The sequence below is a fragment of the Bos indicus x Bos taurus genome, chromosome 6, assembly GCF_003369695.1.
Source record: "Bos indicus x Bos taurus breed Angus x Brahman F1 hybrid chromosome 6, Bos_hybrid_MaternalHap_v2.0, whole genome shotgun sequence".
Classification (NCBI taxonomy): domain Eukaryota; kingdom Metazoa; phylum Chordata; class Mammalia; order Artiodactyla; family Bovidae; genus Bos; species Bos indicus x Bos taurus.
In genome coordinates, this window is record NC_040081.1 from 11,285,914 (window position 1) to 11,306,416 (window position 20,503).

Here is a 20,503-nt window from a genome sequence, read left to right on the forward strand (position 1 = left end):
TATGGCCCAACTCTCACATCCATAAATGACTATTGGAAAAACCATAGCTTAGACTAGACAGACCTTTGTCGGCAAAGTAATGTCTCTGCTTTTTAATATGCTGTTTAGGGTGGTCATAGCTTTTCTTCTAAGGAGCAAGCGTTTTTTTAATTTCATGGCTGCAGTCACCATCTGCAGTGATTTGGAGCCCAAGAAAATAAAGTCTATCAGTGTTCCCATTGTTTCCCCATCTATTTGCCATGAAGTGAAGAGATCGGATGCCATGATCTTAGTTTTCTGAATGTTGAGTTTTAAGCCAGCTTTTTCTCTCTCCTCTTTAACTTCATTAAGAGGCTCTTTTGCCTTGAAGGTTTCTCACTCCATCAGAAGTACATTCTCTATCTGCATGAAAATCCAGTTTGTAATTGTCCAACTCTAATAGAACTAGATTCATTAAGCCCCTCTCCTCAGAGATCCTGGTCCCATGCTCATGAGGTCCTTTCTTCTATGGTTCTGCTGCTGCTGCTGCTGCTGCTAAGTCGCTTCAGTCATATCCAACTCTGTGCGACCCCATAGATGGCAGCCCACCAGGCTCCCCGTCCCTGGGATTCTCCAGGCAAGAACACTGGAATGGGTTGCCATTTCCTTCTCCAATGCATGAAAGTGAAAAATGAAAGTGAAGTCGTTCAGTTGTGTCCGACTCCTAGCGACCCCATGGAATGCAGCCTACCAGGTTCTTCTGTCCATGGGATTTTCCAGGCAAGAGTACTGGAGTGGGTTGCCATTGCCTTCTCCGTCTGTGGTTCTAAATTTCAATAACTTTGTCTCTTTTCCTCCCAAGTATGTATTAGAGATGAGGGATGCTTACAGTACTTGCAACCTCTAAGAAATTTAGAATTCTACTTCCTGTAACTTAAATAACAACTTTACCCTTATGTAACATTCAAGCTTCTGTCCTGACTGAAACTTGACCCGTACAAGGTCATATGTACAGTTATTAAGTGATGGTCAGGAACTAGACTGAATATACAGTTCCTGCACTGCCCACATTCTGGCAGGGTAAACTGAGGTTAAACAAGTGGGTACTCTATGAAAAGTATGTAACTTTAGGTTGCTTATTTCTGAGTGTTTTTTGAGGGAGGTCTTTGGTGGAAATAATAAAATACCTCTTAATGTACAACTGGATGGTAAAGAATCAAAACTTTTAGATTTTTTTCTAGGAAATGAATTTATTATCTCAATCAAGTTTGTATTACACAGAAACTTTGCAAGATTAAGGAGCTACAAAGTGACAATGTGTTGATAACCCTTGTTTGCTGTTGTTTAGTCACTAAGTCCTGTGTGACTTTTTACGACCCCATGGACTGTAGCCTGCCAGGCTCCTCCATCCATGGTATTTCTCAGGCAAGAATATTGAAGTGGGATACCATTTTCTTCTCCAGGAATCGAACCTGCATCTCCTGCATAGGCAGGCGGATTCTTTACTGCTAAGCCTACTTTACCAGGGAAGCCCACTGACATCCTTACTTTCCCTAATTTTAGGCCATGTTCCAAAACCTAAGTGTCCAAGCAAATACATAGTTAAGCATATTTGCCAGGTTGTTTTCAGTCACTAAGTTGTGTCCGACTCTGGGACCCCTTAGGCTGTAGCCCACCAGGCTCCTCTGTCCTCCACTATCTCCCAGATTTTGCTCAAATTCATGTCCATTGAGACAGTGATGGGGATACTATCTAACCATCTCATCCTTAGCTGACCCCTTCTCCTTTTCCCCTCAGTCTTTCCCAACATCAGCATCTTTTTAAAGTTGGCTCTTTGCATCAGGTGGCCAAAGTACTGGCTTTCAGCACTCTGCCTTCTTTATGGTCCAACTCTCACATCCATACATAATTACTGGAAAAAACCCTAGCTTTGACTATTTGGACCTTTGTCAGCAAAGTGATGTCTCTTCTTTTTAATATGGTATCTAAGTTTGTCATAGCTTTTCTTTTAAGGAGCAAATGTTTTTTTAATTTCGTGGCTGAAGACACTGCAGTGATTTTGGCACCCAAGAAAACAAAATCTGTCACTGCTCCCACTTTTTCCCCTTTTGTTTGCCATGAAGTGATGGGACCAGATGCCATGATCTTGGTTTTTTGTATGTTGAGTTTAAAGTCATATTTTTCACTTTTGTCTTTTGCCCTTATCAAGAGGCTCTTTAGTTTCTCTTCACTTTCTGCCATTAGATTGGTATCATCTACATATGTGAGATTGCTGATATTTCTCCAGACAATCTTGATTCCAGATTGTGGTTCATCCAGCCCAGGATTTCACATGATGTACTCTGTTTATAAGGTGCAATTTCATTGCCTCTTGAGTCATATTTACCTTTCACTGTAAATATGTACAGTTCTCACAACCCACACACCAAATGCTTTGAAAAGCTTTCTTTAGTGTTACTAGAGAGTGGCTGAGTTGGACTGTGGGAAAGATGCTGTGACTAGAGGAAATGAGAGCAGGGTATTATTTGCCTCTTGTGCTCCCATAACTCATTGTCTTCTCCTGTTCTCCATGCCATGTGGGCATGCTCAGTTGCTAAGTTGTGTCTGACTCTTTGCTATCCCATGCCAAGCAAGTTTTAATCCTATAGTCTGCAACTTTTGCTATACCCAGACATCACCCAGGAGGCTTAGAAATGCAAATTTCTGAGTTGTTAGTGTATAGATTTTTGAACTGCAATTTTCCAGATTCATGCAAAAGGTCTGGGGTGAAAGCCCACTTGGTCATGATGTATGATCTTTTTAATATGTTGTTGGATTCTGTTTGCTAGAATTTTGTTGAGGACTTTTGCGTCTATGTTCATCAGTGATACTGGCCTAAAGTTTTCTTTTTTTGTGTCATCTTTGTCTGGTTTCGGTATTATGGTGGCCTCAGAGAATGATTTTTGGAGTTTACCTTCCTCTGCAATTTTCTGAAAGAGTTTGAGTAGGTTAGGTGTTAGCTCTTCTCTAAATTTTTGGTAGAATTCACCTATGAAGCCATCTGGTCCTGGGCTTTGGTTTGTTGGAAGATTTTTTATTACAGTTTCGATTTCTGTGCTTGTTATGGGTCTGTTATGATCTTCTATTTCTTCCTGGTTCCCTTTTAGAAAGTTATACTTTTCTAAGAATTCATCTCTTTCTTCCAAGTTGTCCATTTTATTGGCATATAGTTGCTGATAGTAGTCTCTTATGATCCTTTGTATTTCTGTGTTGTCTGTTGTGATTTCTCCATTTTCATTTCTAATTTTGTTAATTTGATTCTTCTCCCTTTTTTTCTTGATGAGTCTGGCTAATGGTGTGTCTGTTTTATTTATCTTCTCAAAGAACCAGCTCTTAGTTTTGTTGATTTTTGCTGTAGTCTCCTTTGTTTCTTTTTCAATTATTTCTGCTCCCATTTTTATGATGTCTTCCCTTCTACTAACTGGGGTTCCTCCTGTATTCTTTTTCTAGTTGCTTTAGGCGTAAAGTTAGGTTATTTATTTGACTTTTCTCTTGTTTCTTGAGGTAGGCCTGTAGTGCTGTGAACCTTCCCCTGAGCACTGCTTTCACTGAGTCCCATCATTTTGGGTTGTCGTGTCTTCATTTTCTTTTGTTTCTGTGCACGTTTGGATTTCTACCATGATCTGTCAGTTATTCAGAAGTGTGTTGTTTAGCCTCCATATGTTTGTATTTTTAATAGTTTTTTTTTTTTTTTTCCTGTAGTTGACATCTAATCTTACTGCATTGAGATTAGAAAAGATGCTTGAAATGATTTCAATTTTTTTGAATTTACCAAGGCTAGATTTATGGCCCAGGATGTTATCTCTCCTGGAGAATGTTCCACATACCCTGGAGAAAAAGATGAAATTCATTTTTGGGGGGTGAAATGTCCTATAGATATCAATGAGGTCTAACTGGTCATACATCATGACCAAATGGGCTTTATCCTAGGGTTGCAAGGATTCTTCAATATTAACAAATCAATCAATGTGATACACCACATTAACAAATTGAAAGCTAAAACCATATTATTATCTCAATAGATGCAAAGAAAGCCTTTGATGAAATTCAGCACCCATTTATGCTAAAAGTTCTCCAGAAAGCAGGCATAGAAGGAACATACCTCAACATAATAAAAGGCACATATGATAAACCCACAGCAAACATTATCCTCAATGGTGAAAAATTAAAAGCATTTCCTCTAAAGTCAGGATCAAGACAAAGGTGCCCACTCTCATCACTGCTATTCAACATAGTTTTGGAAGTTTTAGCCACAGCAATCAGAAAAGAAAATGATATAAAAGTAATCTAGGTTGGGGAAAAAAGAAGTAAAACTCTCACTGTTTGCAGATGACATGATTCTCTATATAGAAAACCCTAAAGACATCACCAGAAAATTACTAAAGTTAATCAATAAATACAGTAAAGTTGCAGGATGTAAAATGAATACACAGAAATCCCTTGCATTCATATACACTAAAACAATGAGAAAACAGAAAGAGAAATTAAGGAAACAATCCCATTCACCATTGCAATGAAAAGAATAAAATACTTAGGAATAAATTTACTAAATAAACAAAAGACCTATATATAAAACACTGATTAAAGAAATCAAAGATGACACAAATAGATGGAGAAATATACCATGTTCATGGATCAGAAGAATCAATCTAGTGAAAATGGGTATACTACCCAAAGCAATCTATAGATTCAATGCAATCCTTATCAAGCTTCCAATGGTACTTTCCACAGAACTAGAACAAATAATTTCACACTTCATACGGAATCACAAAAAAACCTCGAATAGCCAAAGCAATCTTGAGAAAGAATAATGGAACCAGAGGAATCAACCTGCCTGACTTCAGACTATACTACAAAGCTGCAGTCATCAAGACAGTACAGTACTGGCTCAAAGACAGGAATATAGATCAATGGAACAAAATAGAAAGCCCGGAGATAAATCCATGCACCTATGAACACTTTATCTTTGACAAAGGAGGCAAGAATATACAATGGAGAAAAGACAATCTCTAACAAGTGGCTCTGGTAAAACTGGTCAACCACCTGTAAAAGAATGAAACTAGAACACTTTCTAACACCATACACAAAAATAAACTCAGAATGGATTAAAGATCTAAATGTAAGACCAGAAACTATAAAACTCCTAAAGGAAAACATAGGCAGAACACTCTGACATAAATCACAGCAAGATCCTCTATGATCCACCTTTCAGAGTAATGGAAATAAAAACAAAAATAAACAAATGGGACCTAATTAAACTTAAAAGCTTTTGCAGGACAAAGGAAACTTTAAGCAAGGTGAAAAGACAGCCTTCAGAATGGGATTACTTTGCCAACAAAGGTCCGTCTAGTCAAGGCTATGGTTTTTCCTGTGGTCATGTATGGATGTGAGAGTTGGACTGTGAAGAAGGCTGAGTGCCGAAGAATTGATGCTTTTGAACTGTGGTGTTGGAGAAGACTCTTGAGAGTCCCTTGGACTGCAAGGAGATCCAACCAGTCCATTCTGAAGGAGATCAGCCCTGGGACTTCTTTGGAAGGATGATGCTAAAGCTGAAACTCCAGTACTTTGGCCACCTCACACGAAGAGTTGACTCCTTGGAAAAGACTCTGATGCTGGAAGGGATTGGGGGCAAGAGGAGAAGGGGACAACAGAGGATGAGATGGCTGGATGGCATCACTGACTCGATGGACGTGAGTCTGAGTGAACTCCGGGAGTTGGTGATGGACAGGGAGGCCTGGCGTGCTGCAATTCATGGAGTCACAAAGAGTTGGACACAACTGAGCAACTGAACTGAACTGAACTGAATAGCAAATGAAGCAATTAGCAAAGAATTAATCTCAAAAATATATAAGCAGCTCAATACCAGAAAAATAAATGACCCAATGAAAGAAATGGGCCAAAGAACTAAACTGACATTTTTTCCAAAGAAGACATACAGATGGCTAACAAACACATGAAAAGATGCTCAACATCACTCATTATCAGAGTAATGCAAATCAAAACCACAATGAGGTACCATCTAATACCCATCAGAATAGCTGCTATCCAAAAGTCTACAAGCAATGAATGCTGGAGAGGGTGTGGAGAAAAGGGAACCCTCTTACACTGTTGGTAGGAATGCAAACTAGTACAGCCACTATGGAGAACAGTGTGGAGATTCCTTAAAAAACTGGAAATAGAACTGCCTTATGATTCAGCAATCCCACTGCTGGGCATACACACTGAGGAAACCAGAACTGAAAGAGACATATGTACCCCAATGTTACAACAGCTAGGACATGGAAGCAAACTAGATGTCCATTGACAGATGAATGGATAAGAAAGTTGTGGTACATATACAGTATGAATATTACTCAGCTATTAAAAAGATCATATTTGAGTCAGTTCTGATGAGGTGGATAAAACTGGAGCCTATTATATAAAGTGAAGTAAGTAAGTCAGAAAGAAAAACACCAATACAGCATACTAACACATATATATGGAATTTAGAAAGATGGTAAAGATGACCCTATATGTGACACAGCAAAAGAGACACAGATATAAAGAACAGACTTTTGGACTCTGTGGGAGAAGGCAAGGGTTGGATGACCTGAGAGAATAGCATTGAAACATGTATATTACCATATATGAAATAGATGACCAGTCCAAGTTTGATGCATGAAACAAGGTTCTCAAAGCTGGTGCACTGGGACAACCCAGAGGGATTTGATGGGGAGGGAGATGGGAGGGGTTTGGGGATCAGAGGACACATGTACACCCATGGATGATTCATGTGAATGTATGGCAGAAACTACCACAATATTGTAAAGTAATTAGCCTCCAATTAAAATAATTTTAAAAAAGAAAAAGGTCTGGAGTGTGGCTCACTACATTTTTAAGAACAACTACTAGTTGAGAATTGCTGATGCAAAAGAGTCATTGCTTCAAATGTTAGCTAGGTGCACTGGAATGAGAGTAAGCTAGAAAAGTGTGATATGGATTCAGGACCTGGAACACAATGTAAAGTAAATCCACCTGGGTTCTGAAAACATCTTGGGAAGATGATCATCTGAAGTTCTACACACTTACCTGATGATTAGGGAACTTAGTGAAGCAGATCCTTCCTAGCTTTATCTCCTAGGGCAGCGGTTCCCAATTTCTCCTGCTCCATAGAATCACCTGGGGGAATATTTTAAAATCCAGATATCCAGGTCACACAAAATCTCTAGGGCTTCGTCCAAGCCTGAGTATTTGTTCTTGGAATATAATTGATGTCAGTTTCATGTGGACAACACAATGATTCAATATTTGTTGTTGTTCTTATGAAATGATCACCACAATAAGTCTACTTAACAACCATCAACGTGCATAGTTAACAAACGCTGGTTTCCTTGTGAAGAGAACTTTTAAGGTTTACTCTCAGAAAATTTTAATATGTGATTTGCTGTTTTGTTGTTTAGTCGCTAAGTTGCATCCAACTCTTTTGTGACCTCATGGACTATAGCCCACCAGGCTCCTCTGTCCATGTGATTTCCCAGGCAAGAATACAATATGGTACTATTAACTATAGTCACCATGCCATACCATCCATCCTCATGACTTATTGATTTTATAACTGGAAGTTTGTACCTTTTGACCTGCTTCACCATTTCAACTCACTCCCTACTTCTGAACTTAGATAACTGCCAATCTGTTCTTTGTATCTATGAGTTATTTTTCATTTGTTTGTTTAGAATCCACATATAAGTGAGATTAGATGGTATTTGCCTTCCTCTGTCTGGCTTATTTCACAGGCATGAGTATTTTGTAAAGCTCTCCAGTGATTTCAATGTGCAACCAAGGTTGGAGTGATTAGAGAATGATCCCAGAAGTCAGGGATGGTGACCAAGAATCAGTATTTTTTCGCAAAAGCTACAGGTGGTTCTTATGAAGACAAAGTTTGGAAGTTATTAAATTTGATATACAAGGATATATTTCAAGTTATTTAAAGAAATAGCCATCCACAAATGACTAACTTTATAATATACAGTTCATAATATACATAAAGTCTTTCTTTTTGGAATTGATTCTGCCATTTCTTAGTTCAACATGCCTGCCTTTAGTTGCAATTGATGACTGCTTTAAACACACACACTGTAGCATTATCACCCTTACATTGTGAAATAAGGACTAAATACACAGATGACAAGTCAGGACCTTAATAAGATTGATTGTTTCTTGACTAATGTGATGAAATATTATTTCCTTAAATGTGTTTTAGGGTATGGTGTTGAAATTGCTTTTCCTGGATAACTTAACGTTGATTTCTATCAATCCTTTTAAAAGTCAGAGTGGAGCAACTTGTTCCCAAGAAGGAAAGTTCCACCCTACCTTCCAGAAACATAAACTGGAACACAATGTATGTCCCTCTGAGTATAGCAGAACAGAGAATATGTCTTAAACTGTAACCAACCAGGCAGAAGATTATTTATTAAAACATCTCAATGATATCCTACAAAACAGACACCAGGGTAGCACCATGGCTCGAGTCCATGAAACCTTGACTATGGTTTCCTCCATCATGTTATACAACCATCTCATAGAGCCATAAGACCTCAACTCTGAGCTGCACTGCAGAAACCTCGGTGTAGTCTAGCTGCTCTGTTTGAAAGGAAAGGAAAATGATGAACAAAAAAATGAACTGATTTGCGTCAAGTCAACACTACTAATGCCTGGTTTCCGTATCTCCTGAGTGGAATCCCAGAACTCTTAAATGCCCCAGATGCTGTCTGTGTTCTCCTCTAAATCATGCACCTTTAGACTAGCTGTTATTAAACACTCTAAACTCTAGCAATCTGGGGAGATCTAACACTCTTCCTCATTCACCTCTGAGGAGTAAAAAACAAGCACAATCTGGGGAGATCTAACACTCTTCCTCATTCACCTCTGAGGAGTAAAAAACAAGCAATATTCTCTTAGGAAGATGGAGCTTTGACTGTGATTCAATAAGCCTCTGTATAGTGACTTTTCAATAGATTTTCCATCTTTCCATTCCCTTTAGTCTTTTAGGGGTAAGAACAAGGCCTGAGTCAGGAAGATAATTACATGAGCAGTTTATTAAACTGTATCGTAGCCTTTAAAGAGATTTCATTTTCTTTTGGCCCTTGTTTCCTTATGTCTCCCTCATCTTAATTCTACTGTAGCTGCTGTGATGTTAACACTGCATGAACAGGGTATGTGTTCATGGAAATGGCCTGTTTTTCATTTAGGTCAGAATTTCTCCAACTGGTATGTACTCTTTGACGTTCTAGAATTCTCTATGTGAAATCAAAATTAATTTGAGTGCATTCTGTAACTTTTGGAAGACAATCTGTAATTTGAGTGTTCACATTTGAGTTTGTGTCACAGGTGTGTTCTCATCAAATGAAACCCAGGTAACAGCATAAGATGCTTTAGGAAGGAAAGTTTTTCATTAGTTTAAGTTAAAAAATGTGGCAGAATGGAGTCATTACAGACCACACAGTAGGATAGACCCCATGGCAGTCAGACTCTATTGTAATTGGTAATCTGTTGGTTTGGACCCACTTTTTGTGCAAAGGCTCCTCTGCCCTCCATTGTCTCCCAGAGTTTGCTCAAACTTATGTCCATTGATTCAATGATGTTATCTAAGCATCTCATTCTCTTTTTTGCCTTCAATCTTTCCCAGTATCAAGGTCTTTTCCAATGAGTCAGCTCTTTGCATCAGCCCACTTTGGCCGTCTTTGACTCAGGTGGCCAAAACATTAGAGCTTCAGCTTCAGCATCAGTCTTTCCAATGAATATTCAGGTTTGCTTTCCTTTAGGATTGACTGGTTTGATCTTGTTTGGGTGTTAAATTTAAGCAAATTAAGAAGGAGGGCTGAGCTGAAGTTTTAACATCACTATACCAGACCTGGTGGGCACTGGGCTGCCCAAACAACTCGTAGCCTTGGTGATCACCCGTCCTTGTGGAACCGCATAGCTGATGAGCATCACCTTCTGGCCTTTCCTCCTTCATTTTACTGTTTATTACAAGACCCAGCATGACTATACAGTGAAGTTAGGAGGAATGGCCCTTCCACCTCATCTCTCCTTACTGCTCAATGCATGTAGAAGATCTGTGGTGTAGCTCACAGAATTCCTGTTGACACACACACATAATTTCTTGCAAAGAAAAGTGGGAGACAAATGTGACAAGGTCAAGTTAAGGTTTCACAATGATCTCTTGAATTTTAGAACTCAAGGTGTTTTATAAGAGGAATTTAAAATAGCATACTATTATTATCTAAACAAATCTCTATGCCTTTATCCATGTTGTTTCCTAGAATGCCTTCTGGTGTCCCTCAGCACCATTGTATTTTATGTCTAAATACTACCCACCTAACCTCACTCAAATGCCAACCATAAAAATTCCAGATTCACACAGCAAGAAATGACCCCTCCCTATCTGCAGGAGACATTAACTTCTGACAGAAAGTACATTAGGATTACATGTTAAAATCTTAGGATTTTAACTAGGATTAAATCTTAAAATCTTTCTCTTGTCCAATTTACCCAAACACCAGCCCTATTTATACTAATATATGACAAGTGCCTGACAATTGCAGGAGGATAGATGATTTCAAGTTGAAAAAATAGATAGATCTAAAAGAGTCATTACTTAGGACATAGGTGTCTTTATTAAAAATATGACCTTGTTGTACCATCAACGATTTTATCTACTGCAGCCCATGAAAAAGCTTTTGTATGGGTTAAATTTCTTGAAGGCTTTATATTCGATTCAGTTCAGTTCAGTCACTCAGTCGTGTCCGACTCTTTGCGACCCCATGGACTGCAGCACGCCAGGCCTCCCTGTCTATCAGCAACTCCCGAAATTTACTCAAACTCATGTCCATTGCATCGTTGATTCCATCTAACCATCTCATCCTCTGCCGTCACCTTCTCCTCCCGCCTTCAATCTTTCCCAGCATCAGGTTCTTTTCCAATGAGTCGGTTCTTACATCAGGTGGCCAAATTATTGGAGTTTCAGCGTCAGCATCAGTCCTTCCAATAAATATGAAGGACTCATTTCCTTTAGGATTGACAAGTTGGATCTCCTTGCAGTCCAAGGGACTCTCGAGATTCTTCTCCAATGCCACAGTTCAAAAGCATCAATTCTTCCACGCTCATCTTTCTTTATAGACCAACTCTCACATCCATATATGACAACTGGAAAAACCATAGCTTTGACTAGATAGACCTTTTTTGGTAAAATAATGTCTCTGCTTTTCAATATGTTGTCTAGGTTGGGCATAGCTTTTCTTCCAAGGAGCAAGTGTCTTTTAATTTCATGGCTGCAGTCACCATCTGCAGTGATTTTGGAGTCCAAAAAAATAAAGTCTCTCACTGTTTACATTGTTTCCCCATCTATTTGCAATAAAATGATGGGACCAGATGCCATGATCTTCGTTTTCTGAATGTTGAGCTTTAAGCCAACTTTTTCACTCTCCTCTTTCACTTTCATCAAGAGGCTCTTTAGTTCCTCTTCACTTTCTGCCATAAGGGTGGTGTCATGTGCATATCTGAGGTTATTGATATTTCTCCTGGCAATCTTGATTCCAGCTTGTGCTTCATCCAGCCCAGCATTTCACATGATGTACTCTGCATATAAATTAAATAAGCAGGGTGACAATATACAGCCTTGACATACTCATATCCTGATTTGGAACCAGTCTGTTGTTCCATGTCCAGTTCTAACTATTGCTTCTTGACCTGCATACAGATTTCTCAGGAGGCAGGTCAGGTGGTCTGGTATTCCCATCTCTTTAAGAATTTTCCACAGTTTATTGTGATCCACACAGTCAAATATTAGTTGACTGAATAAATTATTTACATAGTAAGGTAGAGTTGATGATCTTGTGTACTAGAATATTGAATTAATTTCTTGCATTTCAAGACATCAGCATTCTCTGTAACTTTCTGCTACATCCATGCATGCATGCTAAGTCTCTTCAGTCATGTCCAACTCTTTGGGACCCTATGGACTATAGCCTACCAGGCTCCCTTGTTCATGGGATTCTCCAGGCAAGAATACTGGAGTGGGTTGCCATTCCCTTCTCTGGGATATCTCTAACCCAGGGATCGAACCCATGTCTCCTGTGTTGGCAGGCAGGTTCTTTACCAGTAGTGTTCTGGGAAGCCCTTTCTCCTACTTAGAGAAGCTCATATTCAAGTGATGAAGAGATCACTTCTTTGACTTCACAGCTTCCTCCTCCTTCCCCTGTTTCTTCAACCATAGTTTTAAACACTCCTGTTTATAAAACTGGCTAAATTTGCTCCTGCCTTACGTGATTTGTACTAGCCATTTCCTGAAACTATAATTCCCTTCTGCCAAAGATTCTCTCTCTACATGATGGAAGCTTCATCTTTCAAGTCTCAGGTCAGATACCCCTTGCTCAGAGAAGCCTTGCTCAATCATCTAAGCTAAATTACCCTAGTCCAACATTCCACCATGTTTGATTTTCTTTCTAGTATTAACTGAGTTTATTGTGTCTATTTTTGCCTAGTTTATTTTTCTGCCTTCATAAGATTGGAACTTTATAGGAGAAGAAATCTGGTTTGTCTTTGTTTATATAGGGCCAGCTCCAAGAAGAATGTATGAAAATGGAAGATGCTGAACATGTAACTGTTGAATGAATGGATGAATAAAAGAACAGCTTCCAAATAAAAGTGCTTTTACATATATTTTCAGTGAAAAGCCTCGGGGCACACAAAAGCACATGACTTTATATGCTTAACTTTCACTGGGGAGGTAGCCTGGTTTAAATTTTCTGCTCCGTAGGAACTTGAGTCATAGCATCTGTAACACCTTATTAAACACCTTATTGGTCATACCTTAAAGAGAGAGCAGGCAGGCTCTTGCTGTTACATTTTTATGCCAGTGCTTGACACAGTTCATGACATTAAGTGGAACAAATTGAGTAATGGGTTAAGTAAATGTGGCTTGATTCTCAAACTCTTATTTTACCTTAGTACTTACCCATTTTTCAAGAATAATAACTATCATTTTTGGAACAGCTACTCATTAGATAGGTATTTTGTATTCTTTATCATATCAATTCACTTAAATAACCATTTAAGAAAGGATTACCATAATCCATTTTTAAAACTTAAGCAACAAATGATTCTTTGGCATTGGACACAGGTCTAGTTTCCAAAATTCATAATCTTAGTTCAATCAGTCAATTGCCTGTTCTTATTAGACTAAAAGAAATTCAAATATACTTGACAGACAGTTTATTTGAACATTAACTACTATCTCAGACTTTGCTGACTAATTCCTAATAGTCTTCATAGCAAATAAGTACTTTGTAGCATGAATCTGTTCTTAATATATAAACAAATCTATGGAGATTTTTGCTATACATCTAGCCTGTCATTTTTAATAGTTTAACATAAAAATAATTTTGTTATGATTGTAAAAAATAATATTGTCATTGCAAAAAGTCAAATAATACAGAAAATATGGAGAAGAATATACAGACTAAAATCCCATCTTGTGTGGGCTCAGTTGCTCAGTCATGTTTGACTCTTTTTCACCTATGGACTGACTGTAGCCCACTCCTAATGTAGCCCAGCCTCCTGCATCCATGGAATTTTCCAAGCAAGAATACTGGAGTGAGTTGCCATTTCCTACACCAAGGGATCTTCCCAACCCAGGGATCAAACCTGATTCTTCTGCATTGGCAAGCAGATTCTTTTACCACTGAGCCACCTGGGAAAGTCCATCCTAAATATGTATAAAATTTTATGTAAATAGAATCAAATTGTATATGATATTTTTTTCTTGTCTTTCACTTAGAATTATATCATGCTACTACTTTCACAAAAAAACGTTTAGGCACTATCATGGACATTTGGATTTATTGTCTCTATTCAACATAGATGGCACAGGTGACTTAAAATCTAGCTGAGTGAAACCTATTCTGACTTCTGAAGTACTACTAATCTAACTCTGCTACTGCTGCTGCTAAGTCGTTTCCATCGTGTCCAACTCTGTGCAACTCCATAGACGGCAGCCCACCAGGCTCCCCCGTCCCTGGGATTCTCCAGGCAAGAACACTGGAGTGGGTTGCCATTTCCTTCTCCAATGCATGAAAGTGAAAAGTGAAAGTGAAGTCACTCAGTCGTGTCCGACTCTTAGCGACCCCATGGACTGGAGCCCAGCAGGCTCCTCCGTCCATGGGATTTTCCAGGCAAGAGTACTGGAGTGGGGTGCCATCGCCTTCTCCAGTGCATGAAAGTGAAAAGTGAATGTGAAGTCGCTCAGTCTAATTGGTTTAGTTTGTCAGGTTTACCATCACATATGCCTTCTCTGAGGCAGAAAATCTACAGAAGTCTTAAACTGGGAACTGTATTCATATTTATTCAATAAACTACAAAGAACTGAAGCAGACTGGTTTTTATTTTTTAATGCTTTCTCTTTTCTGCTGCCTTTCAACTTTTGACAATGACGTGTTTTCATCAAGACTCATGTTATTGAAGGTACCAATGGTTCCTCCTCCCTTACGCTCTGCATCCTTTCTCTTTCACTCCATCTACCTCTGTCCAGTGTTAGAAATCTGAGCCCAGGCTATTACAATTCTCACATATATCTTATCCACTCCAACTCATGCTGTATATAGCAATCATCAGATAGATATTTCTGAAATATCCAATTTTTTATAAGATCATATCCAAGCATCTTAATCAGACATTCCAAGTCTTTCACAACCTGGACTCTATGGATTCTCCAGATTCTCTCAACCTCATGGGCTCTGTGTTACATCCAGGCTACTGTACACAGAGTTCTTTCATTCAGGAGACATGCTGTCCGAATCCTTAGTACCTTTTAACACTAAAATAAAGTTGGCTCATTGGAAAAGACCCTGATGTTGGGAAAGATTGAGAGCAGGAAGAAAATGGAGTGACAGAGGATGAGATGGTTGGATGGCATCATTGACACAATGGACATGAGTTTCAGCAAACTCAGGGAGTTGGTGATGGACAGGGAAGCCAGGTGTGCAAGGAATTGGACACAATTTAGCAACGAACAACCCTGAAATATCATCTTCCCCTGAAATCTTCTTACTCCATTTAATATGTTTCTGCTTAATTGCAGGTATCTTCCATATAATTCATTCATTCCAGAAATATTTTTATTGAATATTTGCTGTGTATCAGACATTGTTCAGGGCACTGGGGATATATCAGAAAATAAAGTGGACAAAATTCTCTGACTTAGTGGAATTTGTGCTCTTATAGAGATACAATATACATAATTTACAAAGACAGTGTATGGTACAATGTGATAAATGTTATTTTTAAAAATTGAGAAGGCGAAGGCATCAGGATTGCCAGTGAGTGCTTCCAGTAATTAACAAAATGTTAAGCTTATCCTCAGGGGTGGGCAAACTTGTTCTGTAAATGAGCAGATATTAAATACTTTAGACTTTCAGGGCCACATGGTCGCTGCCATAACCATCTAACTTGACCATTTTAGCACAAAAGCAGCCTGTGTTTCAATAAAACTTTATTCATGAGCCCTGAAATTTGAATATCATGTGATTTCCATGTGCCATAGAACATAATTCTTCTTCTGACTTATATGTTTTTAAATACAAATCTAAGTGCTATTCTTACTTTGTGGGCCACACACACACAGGCAGGAGGCCAGATTTGGCCCACGGATGATAGTTTGCCAACCCTTTGTACACCACTGAGAAGCTGAGATTAGTGAAGACATGGGGAAGATAACAGAGTGAGCATGGGGACAGGTAAGAGTAGAGTATTCTAGGCAGAGGGTACAGTCACTGCAGAGTTTGTGAGACAAAGACATGCCTCCAGTGTGCCAGAGCAAGCTGAGTGAGAGAGAGAGGCAGGAGATGAAGGAGGAGGAGCAATAAAGATGAGAATGGATAACACAATTGATCTACAATCACGGTGACAACCATAGGCTCTTAGACCTGCAGAAGGAAACCCCAAGAGATTCTCTAGTTCTTGCCTGTCCAATAGGCTTCAACTCAGAAAGCCAGCTTTGATTGGCATACTGTTGAGTACTGCTCTAAGACCGCATTCTGTCTTAGCCAGAATCACTTACATGATCAATTAGCAATATGTGTTCAGGGGTGAGGGTAGTGGTTGTTCTACATTTGTGTTCTTCATCTAGTCTGCCCACAACATTTCACCTCTAGGACACCCGGAGTTCCCAACAATTTACATGGCATCCTCAACATTACCATCTAATTAATGACAGGAATTCTGAGTGCCAGATTGTGATCTTCATTGTATCTTGGCCCTTCCTTGTTTCAGGTTTTACACTTAGGGCAATGATCAGTATGTATCTTTTCTGAAGAAGCTGAAAAGATACTGAAATTGAAAGCTGAATAGAGATGAGAATTGCCAATGCAAATTTTACTCCCTTAGACCTATAAAACCTTTACCGCTTCTAAAGCACTTTTGTCTTTATCCCTTCTTTGAGCTTTAGGATGGCCCTATGAATCTTTAATAAACCCATAAAACAATCCTTAGGCCCTAAAATGAAAAATCAGGCTGCTCTTATCTTAAATTGCATTTGCCTGTGATCCGTGAGATTTTTTTTCCCCACAATTCCATGTATTAAAATTTAGCTTAAAATTATTACCAAAGATTTTTTCATAATTGTTACTAAAATACTTCTTAGTGTATTTAGAGCAAAAGGAAGGAAGAACCAACTGTTCCAAAATGTTCAATGATAAGCTTAAAACTGCCATTGTTTCTCTGCATTGTCAGAAAAAGAGGAGGAGTTCGTGGTGAGCTACTGTGATGACTAATGAAATTTTTATTCTTTTCAATAAGAAGAGCTTTAACAATTAGGCTGTGTTATAATGAAATGTTCATTTGTCCAAACTCTGATTCCTGGTCCATCAATACCTCTTTGTGAGAGGTACATCCCTAAAACATGCCTTTGTCTTGAATGGAATGCAACCAGAGGCGTTTAGTGCAAGGACTCTCAGTAAGGCAGCCTGAAATGAACAATGGACTTCAGATAAAGCTAAAATTAAAATGTATATATATATATTTTCCTGTACCATCTGCTATTCATTAGGCAGCTTTCACCTGACTAAATAGCTAAAACAACGAATGAAACGTCACATTTTAAAATAAGCATAAATAAATGTTTAAAAATCCAAATTGTAAGGGAAGCATATTTTACATTCTCTGTATCAGTATAAAGGACATCTGGAAAATACTTTTTTGCTGTGTAGATTTAAAGGATTTCAGTTAAAACTATCTAATGAGTTTAAACGGCCTATAATTTCCTAGAAATATTTTCAGTTTTATATTTTGATAACATTCTATTGCAGCTGGAACCAGTTGGGATCTATTTTAAATACTTTCTTGTTCCTCCTCCTACTAATCTCTTCTCATTACTATTCAACATTTAGAAAGCGGCAACAAATGCTGGGTCTGTATTTAATGTGACCTTAGTGACAATGGGCTCACATTTCCACCATGATGGGAAAGAACTTTGCATTTATAAAGAATGTACATAGCAGAGAATGGAAGCAAAATGATAATAATTATGGGGATTTGCATCACCTATAAGTTGATTCTGGTTCTCTTCATAGCTTGAGGTAATTCCAAAATGCCAGTGATGGTGCAAAAGGCAGAAATTTTTGCAGGAATGGCATTTGAGTAGAGTAGTGGAGATAGTCAGGCTCCTAGAAGTAGAGACAAGGGAGGCACAGGCAGAAGTGGGAGCAGTGGCAGCAATGACAGTTAAGAAGTGTCCATGACATTCCTTATTTCATCTTACACTCTTACACGGTCAGCCTGTGGCTCACTGGACACTAAGCAGCCTCTGGTCTCCATTCTGCTCTCTCCGTCTTCCCGCCCACGTCAGAGCATCTAATGGGGTACTGGAACCACTGGGCCTAATTATGTTCTCATGGACAATGCTGATGTTGTTTTTCTCGCTCCTGGAATGAGAACCCATGTTTTGTGCCTAGGCAATTTTAACACACACACACACACACACACACACACACACACACACACACTTCAGTGAAAGTCACCTGCTCTGAAAAACTTCTGTGGTATCTATAGTCTAAATGAAATGCCCTTCATTTGAACTCTTATAGTAACTTGCACACACTTCTATTCTTATATGATTAGTCCTTTTTTATCCTTCTAAATTTCTCTTAAAAATTATAAACTACTTGACAAGGAAAATATCTCATTAAAGTGCATATATATTTCTAGTGCCAAACACACTTCCTGGGAGAGTGATAGTCACTCTAGAAATGCTTTCTGTTCTTCCTTTGGAAGAACAGAGGAATGATATTTCTCATTGCTTTTTTTTTTTTCTTTTTGCCCCATTCAGGTAATTTTTTCAACTGTTAGAAAGATGTTCTAGGTGAAGAGAAATAAAAATCCAGGCACTATGGCTTTATAGAATGTTTTGCAAAAGTGGAAATGATTCTAAAGTGATACAAAGTGATCCGTTGTCTTTATTCAACACTTAGTCTGTGTTAGCAATGTCACTCATAAGAGTTATAGCGAAAAACTATTGCAGATAAAACTAGCTTGTCTTAGCAAGTTCTTTTATAAAGCTTGTATAAAATACCATTTCAGGCAGAATTGACCCAAACAAGGAACATGTTCTATCTTCAGAAATAATTTACTTAGATACTGATAGAAGAATTTAATGCCTGTGCTGTGCTGTGCTTAGTCACTCAGTCATGTCGGACTCTTTGCAACCCCATGGACTGTAGACAACCAGGCTCCTCTGTCCATGCGGATTTTCCAGGCAAGATTACTAGAATGGGTTGCCATTTCCTTCTCCAATTAAGTGCCTACATATACTAATTTTATGGTCCTGAGAAGCTGCCAGCATCCAAACCTGTCATTTCCTCTGCCTATGGTCATGTTGAAATCATCATGAAGTATTTTAGGCTAATGTTTTATCTATTAGGAGAGATAAGACTAGAATGTTGTCATTTCTCACTTGTTGATGCCAAGAAGAGCTTTCTACTCACTGCTTTCTAAGAACAATTTGCAAGAATAGGAGCTGAAGACAGGTTGTGCATTAAGAAGAGAAATTTGCAAAACCACAGAATCCAACATTTATCTTATAACAGTGCTAGCTAGAAAATATTTGTGGGACTTTGAAAGACATTCTCAGTTCAGGGGGGCTTTTCCTGGTCATCTATAAAATAAAGGAGTGGAAATTTTGAGATTTATAGTACCGTATTTCTTTTGTTTGTTTGTTTGTTTTCCCCAAGTGAAACAACGATTTTATTTGAGGCATAAAAGTGAATGCATTTCTGTCACATAGGATGAGGACAACTTGAGGGTCCTGGTTTCTAAGATAAAACTTTGTCTTAGACACAGTTTCCATCAAGCTTCTTGGGAAATGAATCAGAAAAGGAGCAAGCAAGACATGGCCTGAAAAGAAAGCATTACTGTTGCTGGGAAGTAGTGAAGCAAGAGAAGAACTTACTCAGATCAGTGTACATGTTTCAGAGGTCCAAGGAGGAGGAGAGTGGTGTGGGAAAAATGGTCTAATTTCCTCATCTTGGCAGGAGATATGGCCCTCTCCTTCCAGGGAAATAACTTGCCTCTAACCAGAGGCAGCAGTACTGACTTGGCAGTTTTGACTGCAGCAACATCTCAGGGCTCCCCAGTTCCCTGGATCCCCTGAAAAACTCAGAGACGAAGGGTGGGGTCTATGTCACGGACCCTGCCACTTGCTCCCTGAAGCTGGCCGTGTTTATGTCCCTTTCTGAAAAGCCCGCACACTTGTGGGTACTCAGGATGGTGTGGGCCTTGGTGCACAGGTTAAACCATTCAGGATGCTGGTCCAGTTTTTCAGTCTGCAGGCCACTGTCATCCGGAGGCCAAGAGCCCTACTGAAGTCTTTGAAATGGAGCTGCCTGCAGATGGCATCCTGCCCATCTGGCTCCCTCCACCTCATGGCAGGTGGGTTTGGCAGCAGCTGGTCCTCCTCCTCAGCACTTAGTTTGTGGGCTTAGCCAGTCATGAAGTGGGGAAGGAGGCGGGGGCATGGACACGGGCAGCTGTGATAGCAGTAGAGTGGAGGAGTATGACTTACAGTTCCATACTTCTAAGAGATACTTACCATCTAAATTTTTACAATAATTGAGAGAATAAAATGAAAGGTCCACACCATATCATTAGAAGGCTTTTGAGTGGCATGCCTTTTTTTGTACATAAACTCTCAATCTTTCCTTCTTTTGTAATTAATTTTTATTGGGGTATAGTTGATTTACAAGTTTCTGTTAGTTTGAGGTGTTCAGCAAAGTAAATCAGTTATACATACACATACATCCACTCTTTTTTAGATTCTTTTTTCCATATAGGTCGTTACAGAGTACTGAGTAGAGCTCCCATGCTATACAGTAGGTCCTTGTTAGTTATCCATTCTATATATATGGTGTGTATGTGTCAATCCCAGTCTGCCAATTTATGCCTTCCTAGGGAGATGCTTAACAAAGAACCAAGACAGGCA

At 38.9% G+C, this 20,503-nt stretch overlaps 1 pseudogene; it reads right to left on the reverse strand.

Moving 5' to 3' along the window:
- Window positions 1–19,700: 19,700 nt before the first annotated feature.
- On the reverse strand, window positions 19,701–20,014 carry LOC113894692 (annotated as a pseudogene).
- Between the last annotated feature and the right edge of the window lie 489 nt (window positions 20,015–20,503).